The sequence below is a fragment of the Balaenoptera physalus genome (assembly GCF_965194825.1).
Source record: "Balaenoptera physalus genome assembly, chromosome: 2".
In the NCBI taxonomy this organism is placed as follows: domain Eukaryota; kingdom Metazoa; phylum Chordata; class Mammalia; order Artiodactyla; family Balaenopteridae; genus Balaenoptera; species Balaenoptera physalus.
In genome coordinates, this window is record NC_138883.1 from 53,334,167 (window position 1) to 53,350,026 (window position 15,860).

A 15,860-nucleotide genomic window follows, 5' to 3' on the forward strand; every position below is an offset into this window, starting at 1 on the left:
AAACTGCGATGTGTAACGAGAGCATGCACTGAGATGTATAATAAGAACAGTGTTTAGATAGAAGGATGTCCTATCACTGCTCAGAAAGTTTCTAAGATAACATCCTTGTCTAGGGGATAGATGCTTACTTAAATAAAATTTTTTTAAAAAAGGTGATTCTTCCAGACATAAACAGAAAATGATAATGATGGAGGCTCTTTGGTTCTGTGTATGATAAAACTTGTAGCCCAAAAATAAAGGCAACTTTTGTATAGAAGAAAATGAAAGTAATTGTCAGGGAAAGTAGCTGACAATGTAGTCACAACTTCCTTGAAAAAGTAAACACTTAGACAAATATGACCAATATTTTTGATAGCTTGAATTATTAACCAAATCTAGATCTATAATTATTTTCAAAGAAGAATCTGATTTTCTGGTAAGGGAAATGAGAAACTGAATAATTTGCTGTACATACAGATGACTCCTATTTCATATAGTAATGTCTCCATCAGTTGAATGGATGTGGTTTGTTTTATTCTAATGTTTACTATAAGTTTACAACATTGTAATAAGTAGACAAATATATTTTCAAAGCTACCTGTATAAGAAATTTGAATGTGTCACATAGGTTTCTTTCAGTCGTAACTGTAGACCCAAGTAAAAGCAGGTTAAATAGTAGCCCTTTGTTTTTACATAATTAAGTCCAGAGGAAAGGTCATTCCAGGGTAAGTTAATTCAGGGCTCAACGGTGTCCCAGCACTTTCTCATCTTTCTTTCTTGCCATACTCAGCCAGTGATGCCAGTGATGTCTCACTTTATTAATGGATGATGATTTCCACAATTCCAGGCATCACATGTGAAACAACATCATCTGATGTTGTACTGGGCTTTTTATTTACTTTTCTCATCTATGTCTTTTGTCTAGCAAGGAAAAACTTTCTAAGAAGTAAAATTTCTATCTCATCTCATTGCTTATGATTGTGACACATATCTGTACTTAAACCAATCAATAGCTGGAGTAATAACACTTTTATGATTGGCTTAGACCATTCATCATTCACGCCAGGGCCTCAAAGGGCTATAACCATATCTTCTGAGACCTTGACTGCATGTCAGAAGATTACCCAAACAAAATTAATGTCTTCCCAGTGAGGAAGAATAATGGCAGATGGTGTGCCTATTGGATGGGCAACCAGAGTGGCTGCCACAATGGATGAAAGCATTCATTATAAGAAATGAGACAATGACAATTGAGGGTTTCATATATGTTTTATTTTGTTTCTGTTGTAGGGAAAAACTTTATCCATGATTGCTGACTTGAAGAGATAGAGGAAGAGACTGAATGCAAAGGAGGGAATAAATGGATTAACTATTACTCTAGGAGAGTAGCCAGGCCTTTGAAAAAACTAAACAAGCTCTTTGGTGATTGCTATTGTTTTGCTGTTGTTTTGCAGTAAGGAGATAGGTTTCTTGCTGGTGGGAGTTCAAACCCTAACGTGAACGGGCAGAATGCACTCTCTGTGTTTCGAGGAGTTGTTAGAAGTTGCCAAAACCCTAAAATGAATCCTGGAAGTTCATGAAAAAGGACACGGTTGGCAGATTTCATTAAAGCTTTATTTCTGAGACAAGATCTTAAGTTCTTCTCCGGGATGTAAAAACCTTAAAGAGAAATGGTCCCAGTCTAACCTGTTTTACATTAAATTATTTATTTTCATAGTAATTCGCTCAAAATTAGAGTTACTGTATAATACAATTTGCCTAGCTATGTCCTGGCCTGGTGTAATTATCAATAGCTCATATTTTTTTCCTCTTAAAATTGTCCTTATTTGGATAATAAGTTATATATTCACCTAATCAAAACAAGGAAGATGTTCAGATGCCTGACAACTAAAACCGTGACAAATATCCACTATGCTGTCAGTTAAAATTTTAACTTAGGTCAAACAAACTCTGTACCTTAACAAAAGATCGAACAAGAGTTAAGAGTACCTTGCAGTCTGCCCCACTGGACAGAAGGGAAGTTGAATGTACACCATCATAATCTTTTTCCTTCGATAATGTCACTGCCTGTGGACTGACCATCAGTGCCTCTCATGGACCACGTCCTTCCTTTTATCTCTTAGAAGTAGAATGTCCTCCAGCATCTTTCATATTCCACTCTCTTGACAATCTCATCAAACTCTGATCTATAGCTCTAATCTATGGTAATCTGATTTATGCATTGAATAAAATTTCTCTGTTGAGCTTCAACCTGGATAACAACCAAAGGCTATGGAATCTAAATATCCAACTTACTACTGGATATCTCACCCTGGATATCTTTTACTAAATCATTTATTCTAATCGTTAGAAGAATTCAATTTCTTGCAATTGTACCACAGTGGTCCCCATTTTCTTGCTGCCACCATCTTTTAGAATATGGAAATAGTTGTATTTTTCTCCTTCTTTGAAAGAGCATTCTAGTGGCAATTTGGAATTTAGATCATTAGGTAGTTACAATATGATAGAACCTTTCTTCTTTGAAATATAAGAGTTACCTGCCAATGGGTGAATAAGGGTAAGAGTTGGTTAGAAGGCTTAAGGAAAGTGGCATGTGTTTGAAAGAACTGGTGACAAGAGTGGGAGAGTGAATTGATCAAAAGTGAGTAAAAGAATTTCAGAGGATAATTGGTGCTATCATTGATTTGTAGTGACAATAAACTACCTATTTTGCAGATACATTTTTGCTACAACACTATCCAGCCTGGAGAAGAAGCAATCCGGATAGATCCTGAGATAGATTTAAAGTGAGTTGTTTTCAAGTAAATATGATGAAATCAAGAAGAAGAGACTTGCTGAGAGTTAGTGGAGAGAGAATATTAAGTGGTTAATAGTATTGGGCTCTGGAGAAGGGGGCTTGCTCAAAAAGGGGACTAAATGTGAAAATGTGGAGGGATCAAGGGACTTAGATGCTCTAGAATAAGTTGATGGGGATGAGAAAATTGGACTGAGAGGAGATTGTTGTTGGTTATTGGAATATGGACATGAAAAAATAGAAAAGTAACAGATCTAAGAAAATCTCAGTTTGTCTAAAGAAAAGTAGGCATGTACCACTGAAGATAGTGGGGGTAAACTTTACCACTGCTTGCTGTGTTGACAGAACTAAGATTGTTCTTAAACTTTGGTTCTTACTTGGATAGACTTTAGGATGTACATTTTTCTGGGGGGAGTTCATAGCTATCATCAGGTTTTCAAAGGCTTTGGAAGCCCCAAAATGTTAAGGCCAAATTAGATTATTAGATAAATCTACATTTAATGAAAATGTTATTTCCATATTCTTTGTGGTTTTCTACATATATGGGCTGTAATTTCCTGCCAGTTACTTGTTACCTGCTCTAGCTTATTAGTCCTCTGTGATAAGTTTCAGAAAGTAATTTTGAGCAGGGTCCAGAACATGTTTGCCTTACTCTTTTATCTTCAATAGTCAATTTTATTTTTCTAGAAACATGTCACTAGACTTAGAGAAAAAAATCAAGTTTCTTTGAAACATTAAATTTAATGGGACACACAATAAGTTTACTTATGTGAGTATACTTAATCATAAACTACCAAAATATATCTTACTGAAAATGGATCTGAATTTTAAAATTACTATTATTCTTTAATTATTTAAATTAATTGCTCAAAAAGTTAATTCTGAAATGTTAGATGTTTACAATAAGACGATACAGGAAGAAATAGATTAATTAGAATTTTCGTAGAGATGTATCCTCTTAGTTTGATTCTAGTAACATTAAAGGCATTTCCTTTAAGTCTCAGAAGATGATTTTATTATTACTAATTCACTGGAATAATAGAGGAATATAGAGTTACTTGAAAATACTCGAGATATATCTTATTGTGTATCTTTGCAGATGAAGAAATTTAGGATGAATTTGGATTTTATAAGCTGTTTTATAATGAGAAGGAAATGATTCTCATGAAAGGGAAAGAAGTGATCATTTGTAAGCTGGAAATGAAACATTTAGAAAGCTTACCTTTTGTAATGAAAATGTAATACTAAAATTGACAGTTGATAGATTTTACAAATACCTCAGTGTATGAAAATCCATCAGGAAAATGACAAAATGATAAAAGAGAATGTTGCACAGGAATATTAGTAAAGATTGAAACTTGCGCTAAAAAAGCCATCCTACCACTGGGAACATCATTAGAGCTATTAACCAACCAGTATGCAATGCCAAACCCACATACTTGTAGTGATTGATTAGAAAGTAACTGAATTTATACTTTGTGCACTGGGTCAAAAGAACAGAAACAATATAAACTTGCTGCAAGTTACCAAGTTTTTTTTTTTTTCTTGTATCAAGGAAGCTTGCATATCTAATGCAATAAAAAGTGAAATATCTTTCCACAAAAAGATCACCAAGATTTATAAGGAAGAGGAAATAAAGTAAAAAATAAATAGGACTAGGGACCCATGGTATAGAGGAAGGACATGAGCACCTTACATATTTTATTACCTATCACTACCTTCATTATAATACCTAAAATTACTAGTTACCATTTGAAACAGTGTATATACATTAATCATCACCACAACTGCAGAAGTATTGTTGGATGGCTTATTTTACAAATAAGGAGGGACTTCCCTGGTGACACAGTGGTTAAGAATGCACCTGCCAATGCAGGGGACGTGGGTTCGAGCCCTGGTCCGGGAAGATCCCACATGCCACAGAGCAACTAAGCCTGTGCGCCACAACTACTGAGCCTGCTCTCTAGAGCCCGTGAGCCACAACTACTGAGCCCGTGTGCCTACAGCCCATTCTCTGCAATGAGACGCCACCACAATGAGAAGCCCTCGCACCGCAATGAAGAGTAGCCCCCGCTCTCTGCACCTAGAGAATGCCCGCGCGCAGCAACGAAGACACAATGCAGCTAAAAATAAATAATTTATAAAAAAATAAGGAATCAGAGGCAAAGAGCAGATAATTAACTCTCCCAATGGCAGATGGTCAGTAAATGAACAAGGATGTGACACCAATCTAATTGCAGGACAGATGTTCTTTACCACTCTACAATGATGGGCCTGATCACTGCCCATACAAAATAGAACCTTACTCTAAAATTACTCTCTCCTAATCTAAGAAATAGAGGAAAGGCGCATGAGTACAAGATGTACATTACTGACAGTTTTTGGGTGGTGTTTTAGTATGACAGCCTGTCAAAGGATATAGAAAAAAGTGTAGAAATACCAAATTTTTTATAAAATATTAAATTCTTGTAAAGAGTTTTGAATATAAGAATAAAGTAGTATGATCTTTACAAAGAAGCAAGAGGAGAATTTCATGGTTATACTAAGTAATCCAAGCCTAGGTTCTGAATTAAACCTACTGCAATCCCAACTTGGCCACTGAAAAGCTGTGTGACCTTAGATGAGCACTTAGCTTCAATAATCTTATCTATTAAATTGGAACAATAAATTAGTCTATTTAACATGGTTGATTATTGCATGAATTAATGCATGTTAAGTGCTTAGCAAAATACCCAACAAATAATAATAAAGCAACCACCACAATTAATAACAAATAATAAAATAGATGGTTATTTTATTTGTTCCATTTTAGTCAAACATGGAAATGCAAGTAATTAGAGGTTCATTTATGAGGCAAAAATGTGTTTTAAAATAATATACTACTTTCATTGAATTTTTAATCATTTATCTCTTTTAACATTAAAATTCAGTCATATAAGTATAATGAAATGTCAAAAGGGAAAGGGCTCTAGACTGTTAAAATATTACTGATATCCATAAAACACACAAAAAATCAGTTTATTATCTTAGTCTTGAGAATATTTTTGTACTAAAGAAGATTTTTTTTGTACCAGATAGGAAATTTTAACTTTTAATTGAATGCATAGCTCCATTCACAACATCGGAAAGCAGACCTTACCACATTATTCTACAAATTGTTCTACAATGAATACTTTAATAAAAAGACTTGATTGGCAGTTAATATTTCCCCAAGCTGAGCTTTACCTTTATGCTCTATATGCTTATTTTAAGAATATTTCAACTTGTACCTATTGACAAAAATGACATCGAGTAGGTCAATTCAATAGCGTATTTTTTACTTTGAACATTTGTTTTTGAGTTCCACTAAAATAAAATATTTAAAATTTTATCAAGTATTAGCTTGAAAAAACTTTGTATAAAAATGCCCTATAGGGGCTTCCCTGGTGGCGCAGTGGTTGAGAATCTGCCTGCCAATGCAGGGAACACGGGTTCGAGCCATGGTCTGGGACGATCCCACATGCCGCGGAGCAGCTGGGTCCGTGAGCCACAACTACTGAGCCTGTGCGTCTGGAGCCTGTGCTCCGCAACAAGAGAGGCCGCGATGGTGAGAGGCCCGCGCACCGCGATGAAGAGTGGCCCCCGCTTGCCGCAACTAGAGAAAGCCCTCGCACAGAAACGAAGACCCAACACAGCCAAAGATATAAATAAATTAATTAATTAAAAAAAATTGCCCTATATAGGAAATGTCTTGTAGCGTATGTTTTAAAATATTTGCTTCAGACTTTTTGCCTTTTAGTTCCATTAGTGAAACACCAGATCAAATTTCACATATAAACCAGTACATAAAATCCCACGTTTACACTATAATAATTTATTCTTAATAATAAACCCTGCTTAATCTCTATTGTGCACAAGGAGATTCATTGATTCTATTTTATATTTTCACTTTCTTGATACACAAAGTGGAAGTGCTCCAAAATCAGTTTGTGCTTAGTGCTAAAGTTTAGAGTAAATCTTTGTGATAACGATTTGGACTTTCAGCAAATAATATGAATCTACACATGACAGAGAATTCCTAAGCATTATCTTATGACTTATGTTTCTTAAACACAATTTTGCCCCATACAATTATTCAGTAGTGCTATAGATACAACTTTAAATTTCACTTGACCAAATAGAATATAGTGCAAGTATCACAGTGGCGAAGGTGATAAATTTTATTCAGCAGTTAATCATTTTTTTCTGTTCCATAATCAAAATACCAAAATGTATAGTTATATTTTTATACAAAAATGTTCAAAAACTGTCTAGTTGATCTAGTATGTTTATAGTATAGATTTAATGCATTTGAAAGTGTGGCTTACAACTAACCTGTGTTTTCCTGCTATTTCCTAGTTTTAGAGTAGAATAAAATAAATAGCAGAACTATATACAATTTTAGTAAATAAAAAATCCGGCTAAATTTTTGTTCAACTTAGAATTAAATGGAGTGAACAGCATATTAATGCTTAATAAGGTAAAATCACCAATCCATGACATTAATGAATAACACAGTTGAAATGTATGTTTTTTAATTTATCTTTTAGTTCATTAACTTAATGAGTGAAATCAAATTTTGAGCAAGATGTCTAATTTTTATAACAAAAACTACTCCTAATTATTAGGGAGTAAGTAGAGAATTTTACAAGCAAATAATATGTTAATAAATCACTGTCTTTCAAAATAAAAAAAATTAATGGGGACTGCCTAAGTAATCTGTAGTTCTATTCTTTAACATTTGTGTTCTTTGCAAAATATATATTCAATGTTGACATTCCTTGCGTGAACTTATGCTGCTCTAATGAATATGCCTTCACCATGGTATGAAGACATTGATACACATATTCTTTTACATTATTTTAATAGACCTCAGTTATTTTAAATGGGTTAGTTCTTTTTAAAAGCAATTACGAAAAACAGCAATCAAGATGACAGAAAGGGTCTTCTAGCAAGAAAAGAAATGAGTAAATCATTCTCACTGTGGGCTAAACTGACATGCTACAGGAAAGCCAGGAGGCTTGGGTTTCTCTTCCTTTTATGACAGATCCCCATCATTTCCTTTATTTTTTGCCTGCTCCAGTTGCTCACTGCAGGTCCACTGAGGAATTCACCTTCAGCCCATATCCTGCCAAGTTCCAGAATAGAAAGGGCAATCCTTCTGGAAGAAGGCAGTATATGAACTGCAAACATCCTCTCTTCCCCATCTGAAGTGTATCTTTCCTCAGCCTAGGACTCAGTGTACCCAGGAGGCCCAGTGCACTGCCTTTTGGGTCCACAAATCTTCCTTCTACAAATAACACGTCCTCAAAAATAAATCATATAACACTGACAAGTATAAATATCACTTCTAACCATACCGCGCAGAGAAGCACTGTTAACATTTTGGTGTCCATTTCTATTGCCTTATACACATACACACAAGCCATACAACACACACAAAAGTACTGCTTTAGGTTGGGGTCTCCTATAAGCAGACTCTGAATAAAATTGGAGAGGAAACTGTTTTATTTGGGAGGTAAACCCAGGAGTACCCATAGAGAAGGGATATGCAGTCAGGAAGAAAGCCCACTGAGGGGAATTAATGGATAAGTTATCCTTGTGGGAGACAGAGGCTCAATCCTGCTGGGAACCTCAGGAAAACAGTAGTGAATGTGATATGGAGTTGCCCCACCCAGTGAGTGAGAAACAGTATTTATTCACAAAATCCCAGGCATTATTGGCTGTGGGCTGCCCACAAGGGTATGAACTTCCTGGCACTTCAGGCTTGCTGTGCATATTCCTGAGGCCAGAGAAATCCCTCAGGTACTTGGAGAAATCAGCTGGACAGTGTCCAGGGATTCTATGCCTACACAATTATCCAAATTTTCTTACCTTGCTTGTTTATTTTATAGTCTAATTCAATTGCTTTAGTGTCAGTGCAATCTTACCCTTTTAAACATAACTTCAACCCTTCTCACTATAACAGCTTTATAACAGTATATTAACTATACTATTTATTTCCTATTTCTTACTGTAGGACATTTAAATTTTCTATAAATTTTCTATTTTAGTTAACAATACACCAACTTGTTTATTATTTCTTTAGAATAAAACCTTAAAGGTAGAATAGTGGAGTAAGAGTTTGCACATGATAAATATTGACTAATATTTCCTGATTATCTATCCTAAAAGGTGTGCCATTTTAAACTCCCATCAACAGAACAATTAAAATGCCTGCTTACACACATCTTTCCATTGCTATGTTTTATCAACTTTTCTAAGGTTTGCTTGCTTTTCCCTTATAAATCTGTACTATTCATTATGTTGAAGAGCCAATCAACCATTTATTCTTTTACCACATTATCTATGAGGATGTGAGGTCTGCCTTCTGTACAAACCCTGAAGAAACTCTGGTGTCTTCTTTGATGAGTTCCATAAAATTCAAAGAACATAAGTCCGTAGTTCTGGCACAGTGTTTTCCTCTATAATTTGAAAAGGTACTGCCATTCTTTCTCTAAATGGACTTAGCCAAGGAAAACATTAGTGTTTGGTTTTGCCAGCTGGTCTCTCTTGCTGAACCCTGAAGTGCCTTCGAAAGTTTTAATTCAAAGTACACAGGCTTTCCCATGTTGCTGAAGCACAGATGTCATGTCATCCTCAGGTAGATGATCCCCAAAATACATTTGTTGTTTTCAGTAATATGCTTTTTAAACAAGAACACCTTTAAAATTTTTATAAATTTAAAACTCAATGCAGAATGTTTGTGTTTTCCTAGTCATTGATCAAAATTTTTCTTTCAGATTTTATTCATGGGTATGATGCAGAAACATTTCTAATTTCTAAGTGTAATAATAAGCCATTGGTCACTGAAATATCTGTGAATAGCATCCAAACAATTGTTATCCACTTAAAAAAGTTTAAACTCTAACACACTCCTAAGCTTTAAGAGTATTCAGCTATTTTAAAGAGAATCTGTTTTCTTGACGTGTGCAGGTAGAAAGCCTCTGAATTAAGAAGAAGCATTGTAACACCATATTTAGCTGGAAATATGTTTAGTGACTATGCTGTACACCCTAGGAACTATTTTATTAATCTGGGTTGCAGAATCCAAAATATCCTGTGACAATGAGGAAGTTTTCTATCAAAATACTTGATTACTATTCATTTAAAAAGTCATACATTCTATTAAACTGGTGTGACCTTTAATATCACTAAAATTAAGTAACCCTAACCCTTACCCTAACCCCTAACCCTAACCCTAACCCTTTCACTAAAATTAAGTAGACCTGGTTAAGTGCCCTTAGAGATAGATTAGTTCCTACTTGTGGCTCTTCTCTGGCTTTTGTAGCTGGGTTAGGTACTATAGTCAGGCAGTTATCTTAAAGCATCAACTGAGTTAATTAACACATAGTTTAAAAGTTCTACAATCCAACAAGGTAATATACCACTTCATATATATATATATATATATATATATATATATATACATATATATATATATATATATATATATGTATATATATATATATATATATATCCATTTCAGTCAGCTAACACAGTCTCTGTGCAAAATAAGCCCTAAATTAAAAAGTCAGGGTTCCATTACATAACTTAGCTCAAATAGGTGCCTCTCCTATCTTTTCTTTTTTTTTTTTTCATTTTAGTTCTCTAAGTTCAGTATCTGAAGCTTCTGCATGTAAGTTAAATTTTTTAATTGACTTCTCTTTCTCCTGAATAAGAACTCTTTGAAGCCACTCTCACTCTACAACAGCTGAATGACAGAATAAACACTGCCCACTCCAGGGTGGAAGTACTTGACTTTATCAGAAATAGATAACTAACACCACTAAGAAAAAGTCTCACTCTGTCTAGTAGTGAGGTCTAAATAACCTGCAGAGTCCTTTCCTGACCCTGCTCTTGGCTCTAACTAAAAAGGAAACTTTGTCAAATATGCCACTCCACCTGTCATTCTACCTTCCTTTAATAGGGATGACCTATCACCCCTCTGCTGTTAGCCAGATACCACATTCCTCCTCCTTCTCCAGCATGTCCACTGGAGAAAAATGTTTTTCTTAAAATTCTGTGTATGATTACCTAAACTGGGTTGAACTAAAAGACATATATTTGACACAAGTGTCAACCTGTGTGTGGGAGATCTTTCCTCTATTAACTATATTGCTGTTTTTATTCCCTTTGTAAAACAGCTTAGATAATTGTGTTCTAAATAGATATTATGGATAAGAAACAATCAATATTAGTTAACACAATCTGGCTAGGATAATATTCTGATTGTGTTCTGCCTTCTTTTAGCTATCATAACCTTGTCCCTCTACATCACACACATACACACACAGGCTGAGAAGTCCCAAGATCTGAAGTTGGCAAGCTGGAGACCCAGGATGGCTAATGGTGTAGTTCCAGTCTGAGCCCAAAGGCCCGAGAACCAGAAGAGCTGATGATGTAATTCCAGTCTGAAAGCTGGCAGTCTTGAGACACCAGAAGAGCCAGTGTTCCAGGTCTATTGTGAAGGCAGGGAAAGACTGGTGTTCTAGCTCACACAACCAGGGAGGAGGAGCTCCTTTTTTTCTATTCTTAGGAGGTTCGGCCTTTTTTTTTTTTTCTATTCAGGCCATCAGCTGATTGGGTAAGGGTCACCCACATTAGGGAGGGCAATCCTGCTTTTACTCAGTCTGTTGATTCAAATGTTAATCTTATCCAAAAACACCCTCACAGACACACCCAGAATAATGTTTGACCAAATATCTTGGCACTCTGTGTTCCAGTCAAGTTGACACATAAAATGAATTATCACACCATATCTCATCTGACCTGAATGAAAAATCCAACAGAAAATACTTTACTCTCAATGTAATAGCATGTGGAAGCCAGGGTCTATGACAACTTCACTGTAATGTAAAGGACAAGAGCTGGCGGTGGGCGGGGTGGGGGGGGCAGAGGGAGGAGGACAAAGGGAGGAGGGAGCACTAACAAAACTCAGATCCGGGTTACAGAACGTAGCTGCTGAGACCCAACTTGACCTCTCAGGGTGTCCATGATGAAAAACAACAGCCATAATGATAACAGCCTGGAAGCAAAATACAGTCACTTTCTGGTCCATTTGGGGTTACAAATATACGCTGCTAGCCAGATCTACTTTGAGAAAAATGACCTAGTATTTAAGGATATCCTACCTGAGTACTATGAGTGGAGAAGCATCAAAGTCATTACTGTATTTCTCATTTGTCTACCTCACCCTCAACACAGAATGATGATGCTTTCTCCGTATTAGTGTATAATGCTGAACAGGTGCATGAAGCACAGCTGTGGGCTCGGGAGAACCGAGAGGCAGAAACCATCCTGCTGCACTGGCTCATCTCCCAGGCTTGAGGGCACCCTGCAAAACCATTCACTTCAGGCAGATGCAGTACAGAGGTGACTTTCCTTTTAAACCGACTGATTTCTTAATTTAAAAAAAAAACCTTTTTATTGAAATATAATATTCACATAAAAGTACACATCCAGTAAATATAAAAATGAATTTACACCAACTAAGCACAGCCCTATAAGTACACACAGATCAAGAAAACAGAACGTGGGCTTCCCTGGTGGCGCAGCGGTTGAGAATATGCCTGCCAATGCAGGGGACACGGGTTCGCGCCCTGCTCTGGGAAGATCCCACATGCCGCGGAGCAACTGGGCCCGTGAGCCACAACTACTGAGCCTGCGCGTCTGGAGCATGTGCTCCACAGCAAAAGAGGCCGCGATGGTGAGAGGCCCGCGCACCGCAATGAAGAGAGGCCCCCGCTTGCCACAACTAGAGAAAGACCTTGCACAGAAACGAAGACCCAACACAGCAAAAATAAATAAATTAATTAAAACTTAACCAAAGCACCTATCCATCATTTAAAAAAAAAAAAAAAAAAAAAAAAAAGAAAACAGAACGTTACCAGCCTCCAGAAGTACCCCTTATGCCTGTCAATCACTAACTTTCCCTGTCAAGGGTAACTGCTATCCTGACTTCTAAGCTGATGGGTCAGTCTTGCCTACTTTTGTACCTAATTTAAATGGAAAATATACTAATTAATTAAAAACACTTTTTAAGAGCAGTATTAATAAATGAAATATATTTTGAACTCACACTATATCCCAGATTTTAAACAAGTTCCTCAGCCCAGAGTATTACACTTGCTTTTACATAGCACCCTCCTTTGTCTGGATTAAGGTCTCTTTTACTCTATATTGTGTCTTATTTTGACTACTTCCTTATCACTTACCTGAGAACCCAGCATCTTAACTCTGATATGTTTCTTTCTTTTGTCACTTGCCTGTTGCAAGCCTTGTGCTCCTCTCCTATTTGCCAAATGCCCAATTGAATTGCCCCAATCAGTAAAACTTATCCTACTAACAAGGTTAAAAATGAATTTTCTCCTGATTTGATTTTAAGTCTTACTGATAAATTTCTTAGTTGCCCAGCACTAAGTTGAGGCAACCTTGTTCCCTTACCCCTTTCACCTAATCTGAGTGACATGAGCCTAAAGGACACAGAGAACCTTGTTAGCCTCAAATAAAACATGAATCATTCCTTATATGCTTGATTAGGGTATACAGGATATATTTAGCAGATATTAATAATGATCACTAAAATCACTATGAGTTGTTAATAACACACTGATGTGACAAAATAACAAATAATAATAATTTAGTGTGATATTTATCCAATCTATTCCCCCTCAGAAAGACCTGAGCTGAGCATAATGCCAAACTTCTTGAAGGCGTAAGTTATGTTGGGCAGGACCAAGGGTAACAAGTAGAAGTTTACAATCCTCCATCAAGAGGTGATGTGCTGAAATGAAAAAAATATTAGCATGGGCTGCAGACCTTCATGCCTGTCAAGCAAAGAAAGTAATATTTATCTAGCTAAGGTAGTTCCAGAAACTATAGAAAATATATGTCATAAAAGACATATATTTGCTCTCTGAGAGCAAATAAACTACAAGAAAAGCTGACTTCCACTTTTCTTCCTATCAGAGCTGGGCCTTGTTGAATGTCCCCAACCTGAGGTTCCAAAAACTAAATAGATAAAAATGAGTATATGTGTGCACCTGAACAATTGTTCAGTATTCAGTATGCTGCAAATCTAATTTTTGTGCCTCACTGGTGATTATATCAAGACTTTTGTCTAAAGCACTTCTAGCATAAAAGAGGGTCTCATTCATTCCAGCAGATTGTAGGGTACTGCCAATGGTAGGGAAAGAAAAAAGGAAGGGAGACTCTGGAAATACAGAAGATTTAAAAATAAGTTACCTGTCAGATACTACTCAGAAGTGTCATCTTTGAATAAACAGAGGACTCATTTGGATTTGTGACGGGAAACTCTTCTCTAAGAGACTTTTCATCGTCTAATCTTAAGAAACTATTACTTCCATCCAATTTTTTATAGCTCTAATTGTGCATACTACATGGTACCAACTATATTGTAATCATCGTGGTGTGATTTGAGTTTTTAGTTATCTGTCATGTGCACACTTCTTATCTTCCAAATTAGATTTCCCACATCTATTCTTATCATGTTCTCCCACACATCTGGCACAGAGTAGAGAAGAACTGAACACTTGGCACTCAACAGATCTTTACTGATTAACCAACTGGATCATTTTAATCCTATATAAAAAACTTTTACTGATTTTAATTTGATCCAGACAAAGTCAACTGAAATTTAAAAAATGTATTTGCAAACAGATGTTATGAAAATACTTTTGTTGTGAGAACACATCTGCAGTATTAGTTTTGTAACACTGGTCTTCTGCTCTTTCAGAAAATTTCAGAACTATTCTGCCTGTTGGGTAACTAAATTAGGTAAAAAGCATGCAATTCACAATCTAGGTTTTACCTTAGTTTAAATCTTAATTAAAATTGGAGACTTTAAGAAATAGAGAAAGAAATGCCATTCCAAGCACTGAGATTTAACAAGTTTGGGGCTGCCAGATACATGCAGCTGTACTCAAGAGAAAGAATTTGATTCACTGTGCCACCGACTGAGTGAGGTACTGCCACTGTTATAATTAGGAGAGAATGTGTGAATCTTGATGTGCCAGACAGTGAAATTCTTTCTATTTTTTAAGAGGGTGAAACTATCCATCACACAGTAAAGATAAGTTGGGACTGCAACATAGGATCAATGATGAGAATGAAAAGTTACCCTACAATATTTACGCCCATATAGATTTAAACTAAATATTTATGCTGTTCATCTGAAGAAACCAATTAACTGTTTTATAATAATTAAATATGTTGGTTGATTACATCGGTGACGGAATTTGTACAAAATCTAAATGCTGCAACATCTAGAATATCAAGAATTGTATCTTCTAATAATGATGTTTTGTGGAAAACAAAACAAAACAGGTCCTGGGACTTCCCTGGCAGTCCAGTGGTTAGGACTTCGCCTTCCAATGTAGGGGGTGCGGGTTCAATCCCTGGTTGGGGAGCTAAGATCCCACATGCCTCACAGCTGAAAAACCAAAACATAAAACAGAAGCAATATTGTAACAAATTCAATAAAGAATTAAAAAATGGTCCACATCAAAAAAAAAAAAAAACTAAAAAAAAAAAAACCAAAAACTAAAAAATAAGACCAAAATAAAAACAACAAAAACAACCCAAAACAAGTCCTGAAATGCCTGGTTGGAGCTTTTTCAAAGTTAGTAAGAGCTGCATTAGCAAATTAGTAAGAGTTGCTTAAGAGTATTACTGCACACTAACCTAAATAGGTCATTAATAGTGTATTTCCTTAATATTTTATACTTTTCTAAAACATTATTCTTAGATTTAATTCTATCCACATTTTACTATTAGCGTTTATTTCTAGGAAGAATTGAGCCTGAACACAATATGCATCATACAGAGTTCTTCAAAATACTGTTTTTTCTTTATTTAAATATATGTATTTTATTTGTATTAAATATATCAAAGCAGAAAGGAGAGGCAAAGTATCCAGGCTAGCTCATATTGCAATATGTTATTAATGAGGACACTCTGTACATCTCATAAATTATTTCAACCTGCATAAAAGCAATTGTTAGAATTG

General features: G+C 35.7%; 1 long non-coding RNA gene across 1 annotated transcript; it reads right to left on the bottom strand.

Moving 5' to 3' along the window:
• Positions 1-10,287: 10,287 nt before the first annotated feature.
• On the bottom strand, positions 10,288-14,994 carry LOC309655451. The gene is made up of 2 exons (XR_014260846.1): positions 12,721-14,994; positions 10,288-12,370 (listed from the first exon to the last, which is right to left on the bottom strand). It is a non-coding gene; the product is annotated as an uncharacterized lncRNA (long non-coding RNA).
• Between the last annotated feature and the right edge of the window lie 866 nt (positions 14,995-15,860).